Source organism: Urocitellus parryii, chromosome 7 (assembly GCF_045843805.1).
Source record: "Urocitellus parryii isolate mUroPar1 chromosome 7, mUroPar1.hap1, whole genome shotgun sequence".
Classification (NCBI taxonomy): Eukaryota; Metazoa; Chordata; class Mammalia; order Rodentia; family Sciuridae; genus Urocitellus; species Urocitellus parryii.
The window spans coordinates 128,504,863-128,521,440 of record NC_135537.1 but is presented as its reverse complement, the minus strand read 5'-3'; the positions used below and the strand labels follow the sequence as shown (position 1 = coordinate 128,521,440).

Sequence of the window (16,578 nt, the reverse complement as noted above, 5' to 3'; positions counted from 1 at the left end):
ACTAGAACGGCCACGGTAAAGAAGATGGAAAACACAGAGTGTTTGTGAGGATCTGAGGCAATGAGAACACGCACTCTGGCTGATGGGAGCACAAGTGGGTACGACCACTCTTGGAATGGAAAACCATTCAACAGTCCCTACTAAAGCTTACCTGTGCTAGCCCCATGATGCAGCAATTCTACGCACAGGTATATGCCCAGAAAGCTCACGTGCCAGAAGGAGCCAAGGAGCAGCATTCAAAATAACATTTGGGCTGGGCGCTGTGGTGCACACCTGTAATCCCAGTGGCTTGGGAGGCTGAGGCAGGAGGATCGCAAGTTCAAAGCCAGCCTCAGCGATGTTGAGGCACTTAAGCAACTCAGTGAGACTCTGACTCTAAATAAAATATAAAATAGGGGGCCAGCATTGTGGCTCAGTGATAGAGCATTTGCCGAGTATGCGTGAGGCACTGGATTCGATCCTGGCACCGCATAAAAATAAACAAAATAAAGGTATTGTGTCCATCCACAACTAAATATATATATATATATATATATATATATATATATATATATATATATATATATATAAAATAGGGCTGAAGGTGTGGCTCAGTGGTTGAGTGTCCCTGAGTTCAGTCACTGATACCAAAAATAAACAATAAAAATAACACTCGGGCTAGAAATGACACAACCGGTGAGGTGTCCCATGGAGGCTGGTACAGGTCAGTGCAAAAGGAATGCAAAGGAGGGAGAATGTGAATTGGAAAAGATTCTTCCTCAGGATAACTCCTGAGAAAATCTTCAGGAACGAGGAGATTCCCGGGTGAGATTCAAGCATGGTGGTAGAAACTATGGAGGCAGGCAGGAGGTAGGGCAGGTCCTTTAGTGGAAGGGCCGGCAGTTCAACCCCCTGGAGCATAAAGTATGCTGTGGGGCATGCTGGGAAAGGAAGCTGCATGGCCGGGGTGGCAGACTGTGAATGGCCTTCTAGGACAAGCTAAGTGCTTGTGGGTATGCTCAAAGGCCATGTGCAATGAGCTGGTGCATGACATTGGCCTTGAGATTTAGAGAATCAGAGCAGGCATGGGGTCAGAGGTAGACTGGGAGAGAAGGGTCTGATACAACAGGATCTGAAGTCCAATAGAGCCTCGTACGTGCTAGGCAAATGCTCTACCCTTGAGCTATATCCCCAGCCGTGGTTGCTTCATTTGAGTTTTGGATTACGGATGAGGATAAATGCATCTCACAGTCATAAAGAAACTTGGGGTTATGAAAGGGAACTGCCACTGTTAACCTTTATAGAATTGGAGAAAACAAAATATGTATAGCAGAAACAGTCAGAGACACATTACAAAAGGTTGTCCTCAAAGGGTGGGGGAACAGAAAAAGAGTAGAATCCTGGAAATTCTCTCACTGCGTGCACTAGTCCCCATTATGAGGACTGCGTGCATCATTATGAGGCAGTTTGTGAGCACTAAGGAAGGGAGCCAGGGACTGCCAGTGGCTGGAAGGGATTATGGAGTCAAAAATCCCTTGCCCCTTTCCTCTTCTTGCTAGCTGGAAGGCAAATGTGATGGTAACTACTAGAGCAGCTCTCATGGACCATGAGATCCACTTATTGAGGAAGGCAGAGCAATATGACAGAAGGAACCTTGATTCCTAACCTGTGAGGTTAGGAAAAAGTCTAGATCACTGAGACTGTTAAAGGACAGAGAAATAAAATTCAATCTTGTTTAAGACACTAGTATTTTGAGTCGCTCCAATACAACAGACAAATCAATATGCTAATTAATATTTCAGTCAGTGCTGATTAACCAAGAAAGTGAGATTCTGCTGTTGCTGTCACTTAGATACAGCCGATGGATTTCCCCCCAAATGTGTACAGTGTGTTTTATGGTCTGACTTTAAATAGGGACTACTGGTCTACCCAGAATTCCCTCATAAAAGCTGCAGTCAACCTCCAGAGAGGCAGCATACATTTTCTACATGGTTTGTTCCTCTCTCCATATCCTATCCTAGAGGGAGCAGCAGCCGAGGTTGGGTTATTCAAAGATCAGACATTGTTTGGAGCTTGCTGGGTTAGCTTACATTGAAGCAATTCAAGGCAAGGGAGTGAGGTTCTACCTAAAGAATTAGAGATGGTCTCTTACTGGTCACGCAGAAGGTACCAGGAGAATAAACGATGGGCATTGAAAAACTCTCCCACCTGAAACAAGATCCAATGGTTTTTGTGGAAATAAGGTTCCCACCTTCATCGACAGAGTAGGCCTTAGGAGTAGGACAGCCAATGAGAAGCAATGTCCCCATCTTTGAAAATGAAAGATGGGTGTGGGGAGGAGAGAAGATGGGATCCTGAGGGGACTGAGCTCTGGACCTAAAGTGGAATGGTAGCCATTATCACAGGATGCTCACGCTCCCAACTCAAGCCCTTCAACATCCCCTAGAGAGGAGCCCTGATGGGAAGCTCATAAAGCTGAGCCTTGGCCTACACAGAGTGTTCTCCACCACCCTGGCGGAAAACGCTGGACGGTGATAACACGGTGCTCTGTGCCAACAGGGAAGGATAACGGAATGGGAAGTTCTGGGTAACTCTTTCCTTATCCAGTGTCTCGGCACATGGTCCAGTATTGAGGGCTTGCTTCCATCCGTTTCCACAAGTCTCCACCACCTCCTTCTTCTGACTCAAGTACATTCTAGAACATTCTCTAACCCAACCCCCAACCACCTCACATGCCTTGGGCCTGAGCTTAGCCTCACAAGTTCAGAAATGTGTATTCTTGACACCTACAGAAGGCGAGGCCTTGTTGAATTCCACCTCTCTTCTCCCAGGGATTTTTATTATCAATTTCTTTAAACTGCCACGTCCTTACCAGTAATTTTTTTTCTTTCTTTCTTGACACTTTGTGGCAAACCTCCTTACGCAAACCACTATTTTCACAGAATGGCCAATGTGTCACTGTCACAGAGGCCTCTGCACCCCGGCTGTGTGGCTGGGCAGCTCCCCATTCTTTCTCTAAGGGGCTCAAGAAAGACTGTACCACAGAAATCAACCTCAGAGCTTCTAAAGTTCACAGTGTGGGGTGTGCCCTATGTTTCAATTACTCATTTACTAAATAAAGAGGGAACATGGAGAATATTTCTCTCCTAAGTCCAAGAGACCCCAAGGCACCTGCCAAGAAGAACCTACCAAGACCTCTTCAGACATTTGCACCAGAGCAAATGTCTGGACACAAGATGGTGTTCTTGTGAGTGACATGGTGATGGTTCCAGGCTGACAGGTGGGTGCCTCAGAGCTGCCACAGCCCTTTGAGGAGGCAGAGAGGCCAGTATCCGTCTCCTCCGCCCATTTATCAGGTGTGCATGGAGAGGGGTGTCTCTCCACCTGGGGGGACTCTAAATCAGCATGGAAGGTTCTCAGTTTCTAAGAGTCCTCTCCTTGCTCACTCCTGCCCCCAGAAATCTCTCTTCCCTCTCCAAAGCATAACTCCTCTTCAAATCCAGGAAAAAAGAAAGAGAAAGAAAAGGAGGAAAACAAAGAATCTTCTATTGCTGGCTCTAACACATGGCCCCCGCTTGGAGTGAGAGAATTTCGTCTTTTCTTTCTTTCTTTGTTCTAAAGAGTTCCACATTAAACTGAAGGGCCGCAGCTGTGAAAAATGTTTCGCACTTTTTACAAGAGGTAAAGGAAAATATGCAAATTAATAATAATTATTAGTAATACTTGACCTGCTTTTCATTTAAAAATCTGTATTCTACCTCGCACTTGTCCTCCTCCAGAGTCAGGCAGGCCAGCCACGACACCCGCCTCCCCCCTCTAAGTGATGTTCAAAAAAATCCCAAGAAATCCCCTCCTCAACTATTTCTTTGCCCCACTCCTCATGAAAACACAGCTCCTGATTGCTCCACAGCCTGCCGGGGAGGCGGGACAGGAAGCCCCTTGGCCTTGTAAACACTGTGTTGCAATGACACTTCCCCAGGCTCCTGGCTAGAAGATGTCACCAGACAGGGGAGTGGCTTGTCAGGGGGAGGTTCCCCAGGGCTTCCCCTGCTCTCAGACTTAGAGAACTGCTTGTCTTAACACTGAGTAAATTGAAGAGTGGTTTAAAAAAAAAAATGGGTCCCCACAGAGAGGCGGGGTCTCAACATCTGGGGTTTGGCAGGGGCTCGTGGGTTCCAAAGCAGCCAGAGGAGGCCATCCAACATGTTCTTACTAGAAAGCAAAGAGAAAGGTGTCTGAGTTCCTTCAGATGCCCACTGAAGGCCAGCAACCTCCCTGGAGGATGCACTGGACCTCACAAAGATCTCAGAGGGTGGCAAAGATCTCAGATGGAGAGATCACTCATCACCCAAGGCTAAGGCTCAGGTGTCCTCCATATTGGCTGTTTCATCAAGTGGACATTCATTCAGCAAACACTGACTGCACATCTCCAGGGGGGCTGTCCTTCACCAAGCACTGGGAAGTCCACTCCCAACAAAATGTTTGGGAAGGTTTCCTCAACAGAAGGCATATCTCATTGGTCTTGGGGAAACTGGGTCAGGCCGTTTGCTGGAGGAGAGGATGAAGATTCTCAAAATGGAGTGGGATTCGAACCCTGAACACAAGACCAAGGACTCTGGACTTCCCCTGTGTGCTGAGATGCGCTGGAAGTCTTCTGAACATGGTAACAAAGTTTCCTTAAAGAATCTCCTAGTGGAGCAAGGAAGAACCTCGTGCCCCCAAGGCCCACCTGCAGGTGTAAAGAGAGCTGCATTGGATGGCAGAGAGAAGGATGAGGAAGTGAGAGAGGCCAGAACCGTGGGGCCCGTAGGAAGCCCCATCGCAACTGGCCAGAGAGTGGAGAACAAGGAAGATGCAGGGCACACGCAGAGATGAGGCTGAGCCTTCAGGACTGGAGCCCTAAAAACAGCAGGGACCAGAAATGGGGAAGTCTGCAGAGGAAGCCCGCCTTGTAGACAGACTCAGGCCTCAGTCCTAGGCATGCACTGAAATGGGGCATCCAGGTGAAAATAACCAGCCTGTCCTGGGAGACAAGGGTCTGGGGGAGGGGGAGAAGCAAAGCCAGGGATGGTGAGGAGAGCAAGCAGCAGAGGAATGGCTGGGGGTGTGCGACAGTCAGAGGGAAAGCTCCCTCCCCAGGGGAGAGCGGTGAGCATCAAATGCAGGCTGGGAAGGGCCATTGGAATATGCCAGCAAAGAGCCACAGTGACTTAGGGAAGCCATCCAATAGAGGACCGTGGGCTGAAGACAGGGACTGCTGCCTCTTGGGTCTGAACAGGGTCTCATAGTCATAGGGAGTCCCATCATGGAGGAGGGGGGCACCAGGAGGGAAAGAGCAGGATCCTTCTCTGCTCAGTCATCAGAGCAGCTCCTACAAGGCTGCTTCCAGACAGCAGGCTTTGGAAACTTCCCGGAGGCCAGAGTCATAGAATTTGTTTGGTCCTGGGGGTAACCGGGCTCCGAGACATGAGGAGGCAATCAGGGGCAAGGATTGGAGAGATCCCATCTCCTATTCCCCTCCGGAGCCTGCACATCCCACCACGACCCTCTTTGTTCTCTCAAGCACAGTAACAGGCCAACAAGAGCTTCTGAGCTTCTAGTTTTCTCAAAATGAAACTCCCAAGATGTCAATACAGAAGTGAATGCAAAATACAAAGGCTTATGAAACATGGGCTTAAAAGCCCCGTGAACAAGAGGCCATTCATTCCCAGATCAACCTGGAGGTTGGGTAGTTTGATCCGGAGAGGTTTACCTGGGACACCTGCAAAAGGAAATTCTGAAGTAGGGTTCAACTAGTTTATTTCACCAGGTTTTCAGAAAGAACCAAGAACAAGAGACCAAGGCTCCTAGCCTAGGAGGTGGGTGAGAATCTGGGGACCAGTGGGGGGTCTCCTGGATCCCTCACCATGTATGGTTATGATTTTTTTTTTTTAACAGCCAAAGGGCTTCTGCTCTGGGGCAACGCATTATGAAGCAGGACTGTGGGATTTTTTGAGGGAACTCCCCAGCTTTGGGATTTTGTTGTTCAGGGCCAGTGAATAATAATTTAAATTCTTAAATTTAAATTATGTTTTCAGAGCAATCAGCTATTACACAATTGGTCAGTCTCAGATCGATGAGCTAGAGAACTAGAGTTATTTCAGTCTCCGTTCTCACAGCTATCATTTCCACACCATCTGACATGTGCATTTTTCCTGAATCTTTTCCCCCATGGGGAACTCACTACCATGATGAGATCTGCCCTGAATTGTTCTAGAATCTTCCTCCCACTGAGCCTAAGTCTATTTCCTTTCCATTTCCCTTCACGGATCTCTTTTCCATCCTGGAGAATAACCTTTATCTTTCCCAAAGAATGCTGCCCTTCAAACATTGAAGACAGATGTTACTTTTCCCCTTAGAGAAAAAAACATTTCCACTCCTTTAATTATTTCATATCATGTCATCAGCATCTTGGTTACCTTTCTTCTGGGGAAAAAGTGATGTGTTGATCGGCATCCCCGCTGAGGCAGCACCTGGGACTGAGCCAGACTCCAAAGGGGTCCACCCAACTCAGCATGGAGATGGGCCTTCCCATAAGCTCAATGGTATATAAAGTAAGGGACTCGCAGGAGTCAGTAGCTGACTGTTGAAAAGCCAAGAATCAAAGATGATTCAGGCCGAGCATGGTGGTGCACACCTGTAATCCCAGCAGCTCTGGAGACTGAGGCAGGAGGATTGCGAGTTCAAAGCCAGCCTCAGCAAAAGCGAGGCACTAAGCAACTCAGTGAGACTCTGTCTTTAAATAAAATACAAAATAGGACTGGGGATGTAGCTCAGTGGCTGAGTGTGCGCGAGTTCAATCCCTGGTACCCCACACACAGGCACACACACACACACACACACACACACAAAGATGATTCAAATGTCAGCTTGGAAGCACTGAGAATTGAGAAAGAGAGAAGAGAAGACAGTGTTGGGGGTTTGAAGACAAGAATCTGGCAGCAGAGGACCAAAACATCAGGGCCATTCTCCTACCATCCAAGGAACAGATCATCCTCTGCTCTATTAAAGGGTACAGGTAAAGAAGAGTTGTGTTGGGCTGAGGATGTAGCTCAGTGGTAGAGCACTTGTGTAGCATGTGCAAGGCCCTGGGTTCAATCCCCAGTACCACCAAAAAAAAAAAAAAAAAAAAAAAGAGTTGTGTCCAAAATCATTTTGCAAAGCTGCATGCACTGGTGATAGCAGCACAGAGAAAAGACGATAGCAACTCACTTAATAGCAACTCACTTATGAGTTGCTATAGTTTAAAAGTCCCCCAAAGGCTCTTGTATTAAAGGATTAATCCCATGGAACTTGAAAAGGTGGAGTCTAAAGGGAGATTTTTAGGTCACAGGAAATATGCCCTCAAAGGGGAGAGTGGAACCCCAGATCCTTCTGTCTCTCTTTTGCTTCCCCAAAGAGGTGAGCAGTTTTGTTTTGCCATGTTTCCACTGTGATGGACCAAAAGCGATGGGGGCAATCAGTCATAGATTGAAACAGCCAAAACTGTGAGCCAAAATAAACCTTTTTTATTTATAAATGGATTATTTCAGGTATTTGTTATAGGGATGGGAAGCTGACTAACACATGCGTACAGATGCAAAAAAATCCTAAAGAAGATCACAGCAAATCACACCTAGCACGTGTGAATAAAATACCTGGACCAAACTGAATTCATTCTAGAAACGCAAGGAGGGTTCAGTTGATGGAGATCATGATATGATGTGTCACATGCATCTATTGTAAGGTGAAAGCATCAAAGCATTTCCTAATAGATTCTTTAAAAGTATTTGAAAAGTTTATCATCATCCATGCCTTTTTTTTTGGGGGGGGGGCGCTGGTAGAGGGTTTCAAAAGCCCAGGGGCTTTTAACCGCAGAGCCATATCCCCAGCCCTTTTTATTTTTTATTGGGATGCAGGGTCTCACTAAGGTGCTTAGGGCCTCACTAAATTGTTGAGGCTGTCCTTGAACTTGTGATCCTCCTGCCTCAGCCTCCTGAGTTGCTGGGATTCCAGGCATGGGTCACCATGCCCGGCCCATTCATGCTTTTCAAGTTCCTTAGAAATGAGAAATTGAAGAAAACTTCCTTCGGACATGACTTCACTTCCAACGAATTGTGACAACATCAGAGAAACAAAAGCCCCAAGCTTTCAGTCTCTGGGAACATGGGAAGTTGTATAGATGTGTGGTAAAGAAAGAGCAAGGGCCACCTCACTGATTCCTAAACTGTTTCTATTCATGCAAATGCCTACAAACACATTTTCTCAGTCTTAGCCATAAATCTAGTTCCCTAATTAGGGGATAGAACAGAGGGGTTCCTGGTTAGGACCCCACTAGCAAAAGTCGTGATCATTAATCACCTTGCAAATGGGTGAATTCAAAGTTTGATGAGAAATCCAGAAAATGTGCACGTGGTGGTAGCTGGATGTTCAATCATAGAGCTCAGTCCCCTTACTACACCACCTCAAATTCTCACCAGTGAGTCACTGGGGATGTCCCCAACACAGTTTTCATTATCCATCATCACCCTAGCTGCCTCTCACAACAGCTTCCTCTCCTGTGAAGCTGTGCTGGGGGTTATCCAAAGAAATCAGCATACAGAACATCATATTCTCTAGAACATAGCTTATTAAGCCAGGTTCCTCGGTGGTGTGCTGAGATCTGCAAGACTCTGGAATCTTATGCAAAACTTTGAAAGAGAAAGGGAGAGAGAGAGAGAGAGAGAGAGAGAGAGAGAGAGAGAGAGAGAGAGAGAGAACGCACGCATGTACCCGTGTGCTTAGTGATATATCAATTCCATCAGTTTTTCAAAGGGGCCCACTATCTAGAGGGAGCTTGAGACTCCTCTGGAAGAGCTGTAGGTGCAAATGTGATCTAACTAATGCAAAAAAAAAAAAAAAAAAAACACAAAAATAAACACCTTGGTCAGGTTGGGTGGAAGTGGTTGTATGAAGATTTGCCTGACAAGAGCCCAGACCACTGAATCACGTGAGAACAAATGCTCAGACCAAACACCTAATGATGTTTCTGCCCAGATGCATTGATTCTGGAAAGCAGGTTTGGATAAAGAAGAAGGATGTGGGAGACAAAAAGATGACTTCTCAGATAATACAAGGACTCAAGAGCTGGGGGTTTTTGTTTGTTTGTTTATTTTGTACCAGGGATTGAACCCAGGGGCACTTAATCACTGAGCCACATCCCCAGCCCTTTTTTGGTATTGTATTTAGAGACAGGGTCTTGCTGAGTTGCTCAGGGCCTCACTAAGTTGCTGAGGTTGGTTTTGAACTCGGGATCCTCCTGTCTCAGCCTCCCAAGGTGCTGGGATTACAGGGGTGCACCACAGTGCCCTGCAAGAGCTGAGTTTCTGAGCCCTAAGAAACAGTATCTCTTAAGAGGGACAGATTGGAAACATGGCCCATCCTCGGGTGGAATTTTCCATGAATGGGAACTCCCTTAGCTGTTGATGGAGATACAAAAGTGCACAGAATCCTAAGTGGGATGGGGAGATGAACACCACAAAGGAAAGAGGAGCCCCCCCCCATAATGGTATTTAACTTTAATGTTCATAAGCTGGACCTTGGAGTGTGCAGAGACAGGGGGGCAGGGAATGAGTCCCTGGTCCATGCTGGACAGAGACCTAGGTGATAGCCAGCACAAACATCATCTGATTCTCATTGGAGAGGAAGCCCACATACCAGGAGCTGTTGCACAAAAAGCACGAGAGCGTGCACCCAAAGAGCCTTAAATAAGAGTCTGCTACACAGTAATCCCAGCAGCTTAGGAGGCTGAGGCAGGAGGATTGCAAATTGAAGGCCAGCCTTGGGAACTTAGCGAGACCCTAAACAACTTCATGAGATCCTGTCTCAAAATAAAATATAAAAAAAATTAAAAAGGGCTGCTGATTACTGTCATTATTATTTTATTCTATACAAGACTGCCAAGCAAAGGATTTGAACCCGAGATGTTAGGCAGCGGCCGCAGAAAGCACCAAGGGCCACAATTCCATTGTACAGATGAGGAAACGGGTACCCGAAGGGGCACAGACTAGGCTGTGGTCCCCTGGCTAGGAGTGGAGGAGTCAGGCAGAAGCAGGGCCCCCTGACTTCATGTGAGGCAGAAGCCTAGAAGCCACCTTCAGCCCTCACACCCAGCCCTGCCCCCTACGAGGAAACCACACAAGTTCATTTGCCTAGGTCAACAACAGCAACAAGAAGACTCTGGAGGACATGAAAATGAAAAGCACACCACTCCCTGGTGACCCCACCCCGCTGTCCCCCACACCGTTCTGCATCCAGGCATCTTCCACTATGAGTGTGCACGGATGGAGATCCTGGGGAGACTGGCCGTGAGACCTGCCTGATGACAACGTGAGCATCAGGTACCTCGGGTGGGCAGGCCAAACCGTGCCAAGTCACTGGTCAGTCCTTGTCGGACAGGACAATCAGTGCTACTCTGGGGGGAGCCATAGAAGCTTTAGTGCCAGGAGGTGAGATGAGGAAGGGGTTGAAGGTGCAACTTGAGCTGAGCATCAGAGGAGGAAAAGTAGCAGCTCCTTGGGCAAATGGGAGAAGGGAAAAGGAAACTGGGGAGGTGGAATAGCACATGCAAAGACAGACAGGACCGGGCTGGGACTGTGGCTCCGCGGTAGAGCGTTCCCCTAGCACGGGCGGGACCTGAGTTCGATCCTCAGCACCACATAAAAATAAAGGCATTGTGTTGTGTCCATCTACACCTAAAAAATAAATACTAAAAAAAAAAAAAAAAAAAGATCAAAAGACAGACAGGACCATAAAGGACCCATCTGAGACAGGACCATAAAGGACCCATCTGTTCTGTGCCACCAAAGTCAACTTTTTCCCACTCATACCTTGCTATAGCTAGGCCTTGCTTATTCAAAAGTCACTTGACAGATAACCTTAGTTACTCAGAACCTAGAAGCCAAGAGACAAACAAAAACCACCTGTGGATGGCCACACAGTTTGTGCCCCATGAAGTGCAAGGCGTGTACTTGATAACCACAGGCAGACACAGGGCTGCCACACTACAGCTTGCTCATCTCTGGAAAAGGACAGAAGCCAGAGACAGCCCAGCTCTGGCACTTTCTGGCTGAGTGACTCGGCCCTCAGTGTTCTCATCTATAAACTGGGAACTATAGCTAGAGCTATCTTTGAGTGAGACTGTGAAGACTGAAGGACATGAAGTACTTAGCATGGTGCCCCACACCATAAAAATCGTAGGCCCAAATGTGGGGGAAGGACACAAAGAAGGATAAAAGAGAAAGGGCAGAAGATGTGTCCCCAGCAGACGTAGGGTACAAAAGAGAATGGCAGGAGAGAACCATTTGATCAAATTGTGACCAAGAAATAATGAAATCAGTCCCAATGTGATATCTTTATAAAGGCAGGTAGCACTTTTGTACAGAGATTTCCTTTCAAACTGGATACAGTGAAATTTAAAAAAAAAAATTGGGTATAATGAAAATGTGGGTGCCTAGGAGATAGAGCTACTAGAAAAAAATAATACGTTCAAAATATGAGATTGGCATAATTCTGCATGCATCTGTGTACATCTAAAACATACTCCTGAATCTGCAAAATTGCATATTGTACTTAACAGAATCTAAGACATGATCAGTTGTTTTTTTTGTTTGTTTGTTTGTTTGTTTTTTAGTTTTCGGCGGACACAACATCTTTGTTGGTATGTGGTGCTGAGGATCGAACCCGGGTCGCACGCATGCCAGGCAAGTGCGCTACCGCTTGAGCCACATCCCCAGCCCCAGACATGATCAGTTTTAAGATGCATCATTATTTTGTGTGCCATTAAGGAAGAAATAGTGCTATTATAATTGTAAGATGCCATCTCTGGTAAGATGCACCTGGATTTCAGCATGGCTAAAATGTGAAAACATGTACATCTTCAAATTCGTGAAATATCCTAATATTTAGTGTGTTTCCTATGGGACTGTATCATCTTCTCCTTTGGGAAGAAGCCAGATGGAGTCTTTCCTTTGTCTCTCCATCTAGGCCAGAAGCTCAAAAATCAAACTAACCACTTCTCCCTTGACCTGCTGGTGATCACTCTATTATGTCCCATTAGAAGTTTCCTCTCTTAAAAAAAATGATTCAGGCCTGGGGTTGTGGCTCAGTGGTAGAGCACTCGCCTAGCATGCACAAGGCACTGGGTTCAATCCTCAGCACCACATAAATGTAAAATAAAGATATTGTGTCCAGGGCTGGGGCTGTAGCTCAGTGGTAGAGCACTTGCCTTGCACATGTGAGGCACTGGGTTTGAACCTCAGCACCACATAAAAATAAATAAAGATTTTTTAAAAAGTGTGTCCACCTCTCTTAAACTTGTGTTTAAAAAAAAAAACAAACAAAAACTGATTCATAGGACCTAGCAGGGCCCAGTGGCGCACGCCTGTAATCCCAGTGGCTCGGAAGGCTGAGGCAGGAGGATTCTGAGTTTAAAGCCAGCCTCAGCAAAAGTGAGGCACTAAGCAACTCAGTGAGACCCTGTCTCTAAATAAAATACAAAATAGGGATGGAGATGTGGCTCAGTGATCAAGTGCCCCTGAGTTCAATCCCTGGTACCAAAAACAAACGAACAAACAAAAACTGATTCATAGGGCTGTCTGGGGCTATCACTCAGTGGTAGAGCTCTTGCCTATCATGTATGAAGTCCTGGAAATAGATGCTCAGCACAAAAAAAAATAAAGGAAGAGAGAAAATGATTTAGGCTTTCAGTCCACCTGCTGAAATCCAAAAGTTCTTCTGGATCACTGTGGTCCCATAGGTCTGACCAGCTCAGCCCCTGGCAGTGAGTGTCTCTGAACCCAGGCCAAGTCAGCACAGCTTGAGTGCTCACCTAAATCCAGGCTGGAGCTCCCAAACTCTAAGCTACACAGGTGAAAAGGCCCTTTGCCCCCCCTCACTTCCCTACTTGGCCACAGCAGGCTCCCTCATCAATGACTAGCCCAGGATGCTGCAGCAGCCTCTGACAGCCAGCCTCCTCCACAGTCTCAAGCTCTACCTTCTCATCTCACACCACCATCAGCCCCCAATATGCTCGATGCCCAGTACCCCAGTTAGCATCCACCCTGTCATTCCTGATAGAAACAAGAAGCAGTGCTTTGCGGGAGGAAGGAAAGGGAAGCAGGCAGTAAAGGTGGTCTGCTTCCATGACAGCTCCGAGGGAGGAGATGACAAATCATCCCCTACTAAGCTGCACAAGATGAGGGGAAAGGGGTCTTTAAAACCCCAACAAGGACAAGCATGTAAAGACCCAGAGCCTTCTTGCCCTGCTGTCCTGACTAGCTATGCTTCAAAACGCAGGGGGCGAAGGGGCATCCTGAAACAGAAAGAGAGCCTGAGCACCCTGTCTTCTTTGTCCTGTGGACTCCTAAGTGAAGACGCATACCAAGCGCATGCGGCCCACTCTTGTTCTATGAGCACCCATGGAGCGTTTCCCAGGTGCATCTATTATCAACACACCTGTCTCCTTCAACTTTCCACACAGTTCTCTACATCAGTATTAGAGCCTGTCTGACAGACAAGGAGACTGAGGCCAGCAGAGGGGTAAGTAGTCCCTATCCCTCTGTGGATGCTGCAGTCCACACAGATGGGCCTGATTAGGACTCAGATCTTTTCTTCCATATCACACATGGTTCCCAATCAGTGGGTCCAACTTCGTCACCTAAGGGGCTTATTATTACAATTTTTCAGATGCTCCACCTCTGAAAAGCCCCGCTAGACCTGAAGCCTGGAGAATCTGTCTTAACAAACACTCCAGGAGGCACCTCAGCTCTGGGAACCTGAGCCTTACCAGGTTGGTTGGTCCAGAACACAGGAGAAAAGAAAGCCTGGATGAGATGACCCAGAAGTCCATGGAAGAGAGGAAGAGGATGGATCCAGAAAAGACCTCCGAGGCTGACTTGGCCTACTTTTGGGCCCTCATTTTGCCCAAACCCACCCCGCCTCTCTGCAGGAGGCTTAACTCACTCTATACCACATCCTGCTGCTTTCATCTCGCCTTCCTTTTCCCTCTGAACAATCTCCCTCCTCCTCCTGTCCTGAACATCTTGCTCTTTTACCCCTGCCTGGGATGGGTCAGGGCGCGCGCGCGCGCACACACACACACACACACACACACACACAGTGTGTAAACATGGACCCTCTGACAGCGCAAAGCATGCAATTCTCTAGAACAGCAGCCGCTGTTTGGAGGCTGGTGCTCACTAGCCGGGGAAGCCTGAGGCTCAACGCAGACGCCATAGGCAGGCACTTCCAAGACTCCCGGGTCGTGGTGAAAAAGGACTTCTGATGCCCACGTTACGCAGAGAGTTCCCGGACGGAGCAGGGTAGGCTCCTTGAACCCCTGGACACAGGATTTCTGTGACCCAGGCAGGAGCTGCGGACACACTTAGTCGCACAGAGGCGTCCAACATTAGCTACTTAGATTATGGTGAAAGGTCCCGGGATGCCACTTGTGTCTCCGGGGTTATCTGCAACTTGGGTTTGCGACCCAGTGACCCCGCCATGCGTGGACTTATCCGCGGAAGTTCTCAACAGCAATCTCTGTACAGGTTCCCCGCGACAGCACCGGCTCTCAGAGCCCACTGCTCCCTAGTGGTCCCCAATCTACTCCGGCTCTGCCTCGAACTGCCACCCGTGCCCTCGACGCCCGCCCCCGGCTGCCCAGCCACACACCTGCAGTCCCCGCCGGGCGCCGAGCCCCTCTCCAGCGGCGACTCCCTGCGATTTGGGGAACGATCCGGACCTCCACGCCGCGCGGCTGGAGCCGGGAGGCAAGTCCCAGCATCTGCCAAGTCTCTGCAACTCGGGTGGGTGGGTGGGGGGCGGGGCCAGGAGGGCGGGACTTGTTCGAGGGCGGGGCCGGGACCTCACTAGCTGCCTCGCCAGCCTCTCCCGCCACCTGGTGGCGGGGCAGTGTCAGCCCATTGCGGGTTTGGCTTGGGCATCTGAGGACCAGGAGCCCGCAGAGCATCTGCAGCAACTGCGACACCAGCCCTCCTGCTCCACCAATGGAGAAACCCCGGCCCGTGTGCGGCTGCACGAACCCCCGGGAGTAAGGCGAGGTTCGGCCTGGAGGGTGGAAGCACGTTTCGTGCCTGGCAGGACGGATGGGCGGAGCAGGGGAAGGCTTGGGGTCGGGGCTTCGGGGAAAGAGGAGAAAGAGGAAGCTCCGACGAGCTGCTTCCTTCTCTCACGGCGCCCCACTTCCTCCTCCTACTTCTATTTTCTTTGGGTGCTCTTAACCCTTACAGTGCCTGCACCCCTGCTCTGTGGTGGGGCACTTTAATCCCCGCCCTTCCGCAGGAACCGCCCTAGAAAATGCCAACCAATCCAGACTTGAGGCCCTACTGCTTCAGCTACTAGGTAGGCTTCGCTTTCCCTCCCCAGCGTCGGGGGTCGGCTGTCACTTCAGCTGGATCCTGCTTTCCGGGGCTAGGGGTTGGGGGAGTTCCTACATGCAAGGTCAAGACCCTCTTCTTGTCTTCCTCATTCCCCGCAGGTAACATGGCAGAGTGTTGTACCAGAAGTTGGAAGGACTCACAGAGAACCCCAGAAGTCACTGCACTTCCCAGTACCTCAGTTGCCTCATGTACAAAATGGGGATAAGAAATTTGACTGCTGCAGAGCATAGTGACGCACAACCTGGAATCTCAGCTACTCTGGAGGCTGAATCTGGAGGATCTGACGTTTGAAGCCAGCCCGGGCAACTTAGCTAGACTCTGTCTCAAAATAGAAAATAAAAAGGTTTAGGGATAGAGGTTGTTGGGTTCACTCCCTAATACTGTCCAGGCAGCGCTTGCAATGGAAAACAAAAACAAAAAAACAAAACAAAACAAAACAAAAAAACCCAGGTGTGGGTTCTCCAACCTGTAATCCCAGTGACTCCAGAGGCTGAGGCAGGAGGATTGCAAATTCAAGGTCAGCCTCAGCAATTTAGCCAGGCCCTATCTTAACATAAAAAATAAAAGGGCTGGGGGATGTGGCTCAGTGGTTAACCCCCCTGGGTTCAATCTCATACCAAAAAAAAAAAAAAAAAAAAGAAAGAAAGAAAGAAAATAACCATTTTATTTTAGTATAGAGAAAGGACCAGTCTGAAATCTCCACCTCCACTATTGAACAGGACTCTGTGTCACAATAACTGTTAGAGGCATCCAAAAACAGCCACAAGGTCATCCGTTATTGTTGGTCAAAAGCCACAGCCCTACCTGAGGCTTTGAGAGATGTGAACACCAATAACTTTTCTTTTCCTGACTCCCCAAATACCAAGAAAAGCAACTTCCTCAAATGGGCAGAAATAGAAAATCACCATGGGTAGTCACAGAAGACAGGTTCCAGCCTGGAGTGAGAGATGGGGAAGGGCTCAATGCCCATCAAGTGCCTCTCCCCCACGGTCCCTATCCACATCTTTTCTTACAGATACTGAACTAAGTTGGGTAGGGACTATGGGAGTGCACCCTAAGGCCACATAGCTCCATAAGGATGGGCAAGGTCTCTGGTCTTCTGTCTCCTCAATCCCTACTTTGTCCACCACAAAAAAAAAAAAAA

At 48.2% G+C, this 16,578-nt stretch overlaps 1 protein-coding gene across 1 annotated transcript in view; it reads right to left on the bottom strand.

Annotated features, from left to right (window-relative positions):
• Pik3r5 (phosphoinositide-3-kinase regulatory subunit 5) overlaps nucleotides 1-14,788 on the bottom strand; it is a 73,908-nt gene extending 59,120 nt beyond the window's left edge. The window contains exon 1 of the mRNA XM_026390622.1: nucleotides 14,707-14,788. The gene's annotated coding sequence lies outside the window, so the exon portion shown is untranslated. The remainder of the gene's footprint in view (nucleotides 1-14,706) is intronic.
• Nucleotides 14,789-16,578: the final 1,790 nt, after the last annotated feature.